Here is an 11,204-nt window from a genome sequence, read left to right on the forward strand (position 1 = left end):
GATGTCCCTAGAGCCCTCAGGAGCCCTGCTGTTTGAGGCATTGTTTACTGTGGCAGTCAATGAGATCCTGCTGAGACAAGCATAAGCATGACCTCTGGAATGTCCTCCTGCCTCACTTTGAAATCTCTTAGCCATAAAACCTCATTTGTATTTAATATTTCCCCCTTTGGGTCAAGGTCTTTCTCCCCATGCCTTGCTGGTTGGGGCTTGGTAGTAATCCCTTGATGCCAGGGAGACGCATCCCCAGGAGTCATGCCCCACACTGGAGGGAAGGCCGTGCATTTACATGCTGAGCTTTTACCTGTTTTCTGAGTTGATCATGGGAGTCACAGAAAGAACATCAGCACCACAGCCTCGGACTGGGTGGGACCTGAAATTATGCCTTAGGCCCACTCCTAGGTACGGTATGCCCGTCATGAACCCTGGCTGGTGGAAGGAACAGTTCCTGCCTGTTGCCCTGCCACTAGCCCTTCACTTCCATACAAAGATTAGAGCTTGGGGCCGTCAGTTTGTCTTCCAGAGACTGCTTCGACGCTCCCCTCTCCTCTCCCACCTCCACACCCTTCCTGGGTTCCCCAAGGTCAATCAGAGCCCACTAGCGTCTGTCCCTTGAGGTCCTCCTTGTCTGAGCTCCCTGCCTCTCTGACCCGTCTTCCTGCCATCGTTTGATCTTTCTCTGAGTTTTCTCCTCCTTCCCTGACTGCCTATGACATTGAGGTTCCAGGACTCCCAGTGCCCAGACGCAGGCTCCCTGATACTGTGAATTTAAGTATGGTTGGCACACTTGGCACTGGCAGCGGAGGGGGAGGGTTTCTTTTTAAAATTTTATTATAAAGGTAGAAAACAAACTTTGCAATCCTCTCACTCAGGAATAACCATTACTGCCTAATAGCTAATATATTTCCTCCCAGTCTTCTTTGTTTTCCTCTATATTTTTAACAGTAGTTGAAATTAAGGAGTGGTTTCTTACAGTAGTTGAAACTTTGTAAAGGATCTTAGAATGGTACTGTCACTTTTTTGCCTTTTTCTTTCCTTCCCTGCACATCCCCTTTTTACTGCGGTAATTAAGGGTAGTTCATTTGAGAGGAGGAAAGGTGTAATCAGCAGTCGGGTTATCCCATGGTTACTATTTATATTTCCTTAACTGGGTTGATTCACTTGCATGTCAAGGCTGCCTTGCAGAAGAGGTGAGGAAATTTAATATTTGAGGAGATTTCGTGGTTGCTCACCATTACAGAGTAATTCTGACAGGGCCAGAATTGAAGCAGAGCCTTCAAAGCCCACTTTTCCTGTGGCGCTGTTGCAAGCATCGGTTTGCACGGTGTCTGATTTCGAATAGGGAAGAGAACCAGCAAGAAATGGTTGCAGAAGCAAAAGCAGCGGCTTCCCCCACGCCCCGCGCTGGGCTCTTTGGAGGAGCTCCAAAAAGGAGCCTGACCCATTTTCCCACAAGGAGAATTCACTGTTTGCACTCTTGGGTGCAAACATTTTTTTTAGTCTATATTGCCCTTCCTGGTGAGCCACTGGCCAGGACAGTCTGGAGGCCCCCCCAGAGGGAGAAGGCTTACTTCCTCTGGACTTGGTTGGGGCGGGGGGGCCGGGTTGATGGAGTTCCAAGCCCACACAGGATAGGTCAGAGTTTCCCAGGGCCCCCAAGAAATGGCAGAGTCTTTACAAAGCCAGCCCCACCCCCACCCCCCACCTGCTATTCTTCTACCCCCCTCCCCACCCCCAGCCCTTCTCCTTGGGTTTCTAAATGACTCTTCAGGCCTTTTGTCTGAAAAGATGTTGAAAAGTCTCCTTAATTGCTCCTATCAGTGTCTACCCACCCCCGGGAGCTTCTCTTGTTCTAAATTTAAATCCACACACCAGCCCTGTATGACAGGCCTTCAGTAACCAGACCCTGCGGGGGATGCCCAGGGGAGCTTGGTGCAGCCAGCTCTGGGTCTCAGGACAGGGCCAGGGAGACGAGGGGATCCCGGGACGAGCCGCTCATTCATTATGACACAAGCATTTACTCGGGAGCGATTCAGCGCTAGAGAGGGATGGGACGCGACCTCCAGAGCACTCTGGTGGCTTGACTGGATTCTGAGGTAAAGCTCTGAGAGTCTGTGACCTGACCGAAGCTTAGCCAGTATGTCAGAGCAGCAAGGCTGCGGATGGTGCCAGTCAGCGCTGGAGGGAGAGCGGACGCAGAAAGACGGTGGGGTGCCGGTGAACTTCACTCTGCAGCGTGAGCCTTTCCTTACCTTCAAAGTGACTCCCCACTATGTTGGATGCCCCCCAAAAACAACAGAGTTTATCTGGAGCCTGAAGTCAGAAATGGTTTGAACCCGAGGAGGTGAGGTTGACTATTTTAAGATAAGGAAGTGAGACCACCTGGTAAGGCATCCAAATAATTACCACTATTTTACTTTGCGTGGGAGGGGAGAGTGAATAGTTTATCCCTAAACATAAATATTAATATTTATTTACAGTTTATAGTCTGACTTTCTTGTTTGCAGGTTACCGAAGGAAATGTTGTAAAATCTAATTTTAATTTGTATTTTTCTGCATCTCCAAATATTAGTCTTTCCCATAAATATAAATGTTAAGATGTCTATCAATTCCCTCTTAAGAATTATCCTTTTCCTGAGTTTATTGTGCTTGCATTATTTAGGTGTGATGATGCTTTCTTTTTGAAGGTGACAATAAACAATAGTTTCTCTTTTTTTCTATCCTTATCTAACAAATAAAAAGTGGACTGTCCTATATTAGCCCCCCCAAATTTGTTTTTAAAATTTTATTGCTCCAATATTCTTAAATGTCAGAGTAATGATGGAACTACCTCCTTCTCCTATAGGAAACCACTAAAATAAAAATAAAAATCAAGAAACAGAAATGTAACTCCATCTCTGATGAAACTAGGAAATATCTATGACCCCAGCTACAGTATTTGTAGAAAAACTACCAAATTTACTTCAAGTAAAACCATCGTGCGGGGAGGTGCTGCAAGAGACAGTGGGTACCAAAGTCAGCAGAGCCCAGAAGTTGAGAATGTGGTTCTGGAGAGGATTCAGGCAGGCTCACGGTATTTGCAGGCAGCAATCTGTTGATAAAACAGGGTGAAGTGGGAGAGTTTCTGCATTGCGCTGTGAACAGCCTCATGGCTGCTGATTGGGTTGACTGGAAAGAAACAAAGCCTAAACTACTCACCCGCCCCAATAACCCTGAATGTTAAGAAACTGCACTATGATCCAAGAGGAATCCCTGCTAGCTCTTTGTATCAGATATCAATTGCTGTGTAACAAACTACTCCCAATGTTGTGGAAGTTGAGAGAGGTTCAATTATTTGCATATAGAAAGGTCAGGACTCAGGAATGATTTTGAGAAGGAAAAATGATTTATTGACGGCCGTCCGGACTCGGGAGCTTTCTGTTTCAAACCCAAGCCTCGAACAAGATTTTCAATTTATGCACAGGCTATATTATATTTCCCATTCAAGGCCAAGTCCAAGTTCCCTTAAGCTTCAGCATCACCACTATCAGAGTTTCCCTGGACTAACTGGTATGTATATAGAGTTTGCATTGCAAAATTGACTCCCAGGACTGGAGTCATTGCCATGGTCACCAAGGGCAGGACTGCAGCCTCTCACTGTCCCATAATCACAAGTCAGGATACAAAGGGACGAACTGCCTTCCACCCATAGCCCACATCACCAACATAGTAGCTTATAAGAAGAACCATTTTGTTTGCTAAAGATTCTGTGGGTCAGCATTTTGGGCTGGGTCCAGGTGGGCAGTTCTTCAGATGGTATCACCTGGGGTTGCACATGAGGCTGCAGTCTTTCTGTCCTTTGACTGGAGTTGGATGGCCCAAGATAGCCTTACTTGAGTATCTAGCAGTTACAGCTGGGAAAAGAAATCCAGCTGGCCTCAAATATCTCCATAACAACTTGTAAGACAAGAAGTCTTGCCTTCCAAGTTTCAGGAGGAAAAAAATGACCTAAAAATAAGACTACAGGAAAATGCTTTTGAATGTGAAAGAATCAGGGAATTACCTGCTATACCTTTTCTTTGAAATAACCACTAAAAGATGAAGTTTAGCCAACCAAGAGAAATTACTGACATTAATGAAAAAAAGACTAGTGATGTGCATTAAACCATTTTACTATAGGACTATGTCTAAAACAAATGTGGATAATATGGTTATGCACTGAGAGAGCATTTATGTAAGTGTATAAACCTGACTTTAAGATATCTGGGTTCCAGGTGTGCTCCAGCCTCTACGTAACCACAACCTTCGTCGAGTCATTTGGGTTCTCTGGGCCATGCTTTCAGCTCTAGAGAGCTCTCAGCATTCAGACCGAGAGCCTCAGGGACAACCAAGAGGCTGAGATGAGTCTGTAGGGTTGCAACCCTTCTCTCCTTCATGGACAATGTTATGGGTTGAATTGTGTGTCCCAAAAAGATATGGTGAAGTTCTAACCCTCAGTACCTGTGAAGATGACTTGACTTGGAAATAGCGTCATTGCAGATGGAATTAATTAAGTTAAAATGAGGTGGTCCTGGAGTAGGGTGGGGGCCCTTAATACAATGACAACTGTCCTTATAAGAAGGGAAGAAGAGACACAGACACAGAGAAGGCAGCCATGTGACAATGGAGGCAGAGATCGAAATATTACAGGTGCAAGCCAGGGACCACCAAGCATGGCCAGCAATCCACCAGTAGCTAGGAAGAGACAAGGTAGTATTATCCCCTACAAGTTTCAGAAGGCACGTGGCTCTGCTGACACACCCTGATCTCTGGCTTCTACCCTCCAGAGCTGGGAAACAATTCTGTTGTTTGAAGCCACCAAATTTGTGGCATTTGTCATGGCAGCCTTAAGACCCACGCAGGCAGTTCCATGGGCTTCTCACTAAGATTTCATTTGAGGGGAGGTTGCTGTGACTAAAGAAAGCCTCAGCACCCATGAATGGATCATTTCCAAGCTCCCTTCCAAGTCTAAAAGCTATTAACCTGTTTAAGGCTGGCTTCATCATATTAACCTTGAGAAAACGCAAGGTCATGTTGATAACTTCAATGGGATTTGTCTGAAAATTGGGGTTCTACCACCCATGCTCCTATCTGAGACCCGACATGGAACCAGCAAGCCAGGCTCCTTCTCTCTCAGTGCCAAGTTTCCCATGGAGAATGGATGCTACTGCTGAGGACACAGGGGACCAAAGCAGCTGAACGGGAATGAATTCCAGGAGCTGGCTGCCTGGCTCTGAGTGACTGCTAGTCCCAATGGTCAGGAATATAGCATCATAAGAAGCATTTGTGCCAAAGCAAATCTTAAGCCACTCCTCCTCCCCAGCTAATGACTTGATTCTCACAATTAGACCTCAGTGAAGCCACGCAATCTCTTAAATAAGTAGGCAAATAGCAAATATCTCCTTGCAAGGTTGAACTTGGGATTTTCCCTTAAACCATCTCTTTTAGAGCTTTGTGGAAAGTGACAGCCCCCACATAAGTAGCTACCATGGTATAGTACAATCTTTTGGGGGTAAAATAAAATCTTTTCCCTCTTTTCAGGACCCCTGGAAAGTTATAATTGGGAGGGTATTTTCCAGGGGTGTGTGTATGTGGGGGTGAGAGGGATGCTGGAGACCAGGGCAGGAACTGCCTGAGGAGACACTGACAGGTTCCAGTGGGTCTCAAGTTCTGGATGCAGAAGTTGTTTCCTTTTCAGGACATTTCAGACAAGTTCATAGACCACCAGGAGCTTGTAAACAAGCTAAGAAAGAGCCTTCCAGCTGGGCTGGAGCAGGAAAGGGGACTCCCAAGGCCACTGGCCAAACAGAAATAGAAAAGCAAGTGGTACCCAGCAGACAAGGAGGTAGAACACTAACTTGTTTGTTGCAGGAGCCCAGAGGCCACAGGAAATGCTCAGGGGCTCTGCAAATGCTCCAGGAGGGAGGGGAATATTAGGCTCTGGAGGCCAGCCGGGTGACTGAGGTGATTTTACTGGGTTTCTAATAGGTCCTCTGGGACCCAGCACTGGACAAGAATTAGTAGAGCAGCCAGTTGCCTGATGTGAGGCCCCACAGTGCAACTTGGCTGTGCTTTTCAAATGATTTAAAAGCCTTGGTTGCCTCTGCAAGGGAACGTATTACAGCTGGCACATAAAGCTGCTATTGTTTGGGTTTGGAAGATTCTCCTCAGAGCTGGAACAACCCTGAGTCATGAGAGGGACTGGAGCTTGGGCTACTGGTGGAAACAGCTGCCACTAAGGTGATGCGGCCAGTGAGCAAACACCTATTCAACACCGCAGCCTTCCAAACGGGTGGGAGTGAGGGCCTTGGCCTCTGCCATGCCTTGTTTCCATTCCCTAGGTGGTCTGAAGACCTAGCAGTACTCCAAAAAGAGGGGATTGCTATTGGTTATTAGCTGGGAAGAAAGAGAAGGACAATTCAGGAATGGTAATCTGTGCAGGTCACACTTTGTCATGGAGGATTTAGCTCCAACAGACCTCAGAGGCAGGTTCAAAATTTGATTCCCAGTTGAGCCAGAGACTTCTACTTAAATATTATTTTCAGAAAGGCCATGATATTGTAATGTGCTAGTTTTGGTAACTGAGTTGTTCTACCCCTACCGCACATTTAGAACATCACTCTGATATTCATTTATTTATACATTCATTCAGCAAATCTTTAATTCCCACTAGGTGCCAAAAACCAAACAAAATACCATGACCTAGCACTGTGCTAGTCACTATAGTGAAAGAAAAGGTATGCTCAACAGCTCCTTACAGCATACAATATAATGGAGGAACTGTATATTACTTCTTTTATTTATTTAAGTCTCACATAGTCCCTACTCTGCATAGGGCACTGTTCTCAGCAATTTGCAAATATTAATTCATTTAATCCTCTTCACAACCCCATGAATAGGTAATACTATTATCCCCATTTTACAGATAAGGAAAACTGAGGCACCAAAATGTTATAATAACTTGCCCAGGATGACACAGGTCAGAAGGGCTTAATCCAAGCTGTGTGGCTCTAACACTCATGCCCTTAACTTGCACACTAGGCTGCCTGTCAGGCAGATAAGTACAGGAATGAGGAGCATGCTTGGTGCTCTGAAAGAAGAGATGGGAAAGAACAACAGGACAATTGTTCCTATCCATTGGGATGTCAGGGTGGCGAGGACAGAAAGGAGGAAGATTGTTCCAAGCAGGGAAAATTGTAAAAGCAAAGGCCTTCAGATGAGAAAAATCTTAGTGAATTCAAGGAACTTGGAAGGAGGTCAGTGCTCTTAGAAGGAGGTGATGAGCAGCAAAGAGGGCAGTGGGAGGGAGAAGGTGAGGAGGGATGGTCAGGGTCAGATCATATTAGTTTTGTCTTCCCAAGAATCTCAGAATTCATGGGAAAACATGGTCTTTCTTCATGAAAGCACATGTTTACAATAGAATGATCATGCAGGGATGTTACATGTTTTCATTGTGAAAAGGGTCCCCTAGCACATTTTCATTTATATTTGAAACTTAAAATCACCCCAGAAAAAAAAAAAAAAGAAATAGAAAAACCTCAATAAACCTATAGCAGGGAAGAGGATGTAGCTCAAGTTATAAGGCCTCTGCCTACCATACGGGAGGACCTGGGTTTGATCCCTAGGGCTTCCTTGTGAAAAAGAAGAGAAAGCATACCTGTGCAGCAAGCCAGTGTGGGCACGGCAAAGCTGAGTGCCTACATGGTGAGCCAACTGCCCACGTGGTGAGCTGAGTACCCCTGTCGGTGCCTGTGCGGCAAGCCAAGTGCCCACGTGATGAGTCAGTTCCCCATGAAAGTCATGTGGCGAGCCAAGTGCCCACATGGCAAGTCAAGTGCCTGCATGGTGAGCCGAGTGACCACATGAGTGCCCGTGTGGTGAGCCAGTACGCGTGCGGCAAGCCAGTGCCCATGCAGTGAGCCGAGTGCCCACACATGGCTAGCCGAGTGCCCACATGTTGAGCCGAGTGCCTGCATGAGTGCTCATGTGGTTAGCCAGTGCCTGTGTGGTAAGCCAAGTGCCCACATATTGAGCTGAGTGCCTGCGTGATTGCTCACGTGGTGAGCCAGTGCCTGTGTGGCGAGCCGAGTGCCCACTCAGCAAGCCAAGTGCCCGCACAGTAAACCAGTGCCCACACAAATGAGTCATGCAGCAAGATGATGATGCAACAAAAGAGAGATGAAGGGGACAGTCAAGGTGAAGTGCAGCAGAGTCCAGGACCTGAGGAGGTACAATTGACAAGGAACCTCTCTCCACATCAGAGGTTCCCGGGATCAAATCCCAGTAAATCCTAGAGAAAAAAGACAAGAGAAGACAAAAAGAGAAATAGATACAGAAGATCATGTAGCGAATGGACACAGACAACAAAAACAGCAGGGTAGGAGTGGGGAAGAAAACAAAAGCTTTTTAAAAAATTTAAAATAAACCTATAACAAGTATAGCTGTTGAATGAATAATCAAAAACTTTCCATCAAAGTCTGGGACCATATAGCTTCACTGGTAATTTACTAAACATTTAAAGATTGTTAACACCAATCCTTCTCAAACTCTTCTAAAGACTTCAAGAGGAGGAAAACACTTCCTAATTCATTCTATGAGGCCACCATTACCCTGATACTAAAGCCTGATAAAGACATCACAAGAAAAGGGAATTACAAACCCATTTCCCTTATGAATATAGATATGAAAATCATTACCATACTAGCAAACTGAATCCAAAAGCATCAAAAAGATTATACCTCATGACCAAGTAGGATTTATCTCAGGAATGAAAGCGTGATTTGATATACAAAAATCAATTAATATATTATACCTCATAAATAGAACAAAGGTAAAACACTACATGATAATCTCAAAAGATTCAGAAAAGGCATTTGACAGAACCCAGTATCCTTTCTTGATAAAAACACTCAGAAAACTAGGGAAAGAAGGGAGCTTTCTCAAGGTAATAAAGACCATTTATAAAAACCCACAACTAGCATCATGCTCAATGGGGAAAGATTGAAAGCTTTCACGAATAGATCAGGAACAAGATTTCACCACTGCTTCTTAATATTATACTAGAAGTTCTAACCAGAGCAATTAGGGAAGAAAAAGAACTAAAAGGTATACAAACTAGAAAGGAAGAATTAAAACTATCTCCATTTGAAAATTACATGATCTTATATATAAAAAATCCAAAGGAATTCACAAGAAAACTAGTAGAGCTATTAAATGAATTCAGCAAAGTGCAGGATACAAGATCAACAAACAAAAATCAATTGTGTTTCTATACACTATCAATGAACAATCCAAAAGAGGAAATTAAAAAACCAATTCCATTTACAATGGCATCTACAAGAATTTTAAAATCTAGGAATAAATTTAGCTAAGGATGAGAAATACTTAGACCCTGAAAACTGCAAAACACTGTTGGCTAGACATCCTATGTTCATGGCCTAGAAAACTTACTATTTTTAAGGTACCAAAACTACCCAAAGTGATCTGCATATTCAACACAAACCCTATCAAAATTCCAGCAGCCTTTTTTGTGGAAATTGAAAATCTGATCCTCAAATTCATACAGAGTGGCCAGGAGTGCCAAAGAGCCAAAACAATCTTGAGAAAGGATAATAAAATTGGAGGACTCACATGTCCCTATTTCAAAATGTATGACAAAGCTATAGTAATCCAGACAGCATGCTACTGGCATAGGATAGACAAATAGACCTGTGGAATAGAATTGAAAGTTCAGAAAAAGACCCACATATCTATGGCCAACTGATTTTCAACAAGGGTGCCAAGTAGATGCAATGGGGAAAAATAGTCTCTTCAATAAATGGTGTTGGGAAAACTAGATATCCACATGCAAAAAGAATGAAGTTGGACCTCTATCTTACACAATATATACAATTAATGCAATTAATATACAAAATTAACTCAAAATGGATCAAGTACTGTATTAGCCAAAGAGGTGCTAATACAAAGTACTAGAACTCTATTGGTTTTTATAAAGAGTATTTATTTGGGGTAAACGCTTACAGTTACAAGGCCCTAAACAATCCAACTCAATGTTATTTTTCTCACCAAAAGCTGTTGCCATGTGTTGAAGCAAGACGGTGGGCAATGTCTGCAAGGGTTCAGCCTTCCTTTCTCTCTTATGGCTCCATGGGCCCATCTTCCAGACTCAGCTGTAGGCTAGAAGGCTTGTTTCCTTCTGGGCTTTCTCAGTTGCCAGGGCTCTGGTGTCTTCAGTTGCAAACTATCAGGCAAATGATTCATTCCTCTCTGGGGCCCCAGGATCAAGTTCTCTTCTCTGCCATGTCTGTGGAGTGCTCCCTATTCCCCTTTATCTTCTTTTGTTCTCCTTGAGTGAGTGTGTGTTTATATAGCCCACCAAGGGGGCAGGGACTCAATCCTGCATGCCCTAGTGACATGATCGAATCAAAGCCCTAATCTTAAGATAATCAAGTAAATATAAAACCTTTGAATTTAATACAATCAAAGAGTATCATGCCCAGAGGGAAAGATCAGTTTACAAACATAATATCTTTTTTGGAATTCATAAATATCAAACTGCCACAAGGACCTATACATAAGAGCTAAAATCATAAAACTCTTAGAAGATAACATAGAGACAAATCTTTATGAACTGGAATTTGGCAGTGCATTGTTAGATATAACACCACACATACAAACAACAAAAGAAATAATAGATAAATTTGACTTCACCAAACTTAAAATCTTCTGTGCATCAAAGGGCATTATCAAAATGAAAAGACAGCCTGCAGAATGGGAGAAAATAGTTACAAACCCTATATAAGAGAATGGCTTAATATCCAGAATATATAAAGAGATGTACTATACAACAACAAAAAGAGAAATTAACCTGGTTAAAAAATGGGCAAAGGACTCAAACATACATTTCCCCAAAAAGGATATACAAATAAGCATTGAAAAGATGTTCAACATCATTAACATTAGGGAATACAAATCAAAACCACAATGAGATAATACGTCATACTCACAAAGATGGCTATAACTGAAAAAGAAAGAAAATAAAGTTTTGGAGAGGATAAGGAGAAATTGGAACTTTACTGTTCTATTGGTGGGAATTTAAATGGTCCTGCCGTTGTGGAAAAGCAATATGGTGGCTCCTCAAAAAATTAAATATGCAATTACCATAGGACCTTGTGTTTTAGTTTCCTAAG

This window comes from Dasypus novemcinctus, chromosome 2 (genome assembly GCF_030445035.2).
Source record: "Dasypus novemcinctus isolate mDasNov1 chromosome 2, mDasNov1.1.hap2, whole genome shotgun sequence".
NCBI classification, from domain to species: Eukaryota; Metazoa; Chordata; class Mammalia; order Cingulata; family Dasypodidae; genus Dasypus; species Dasypus novemcinctus.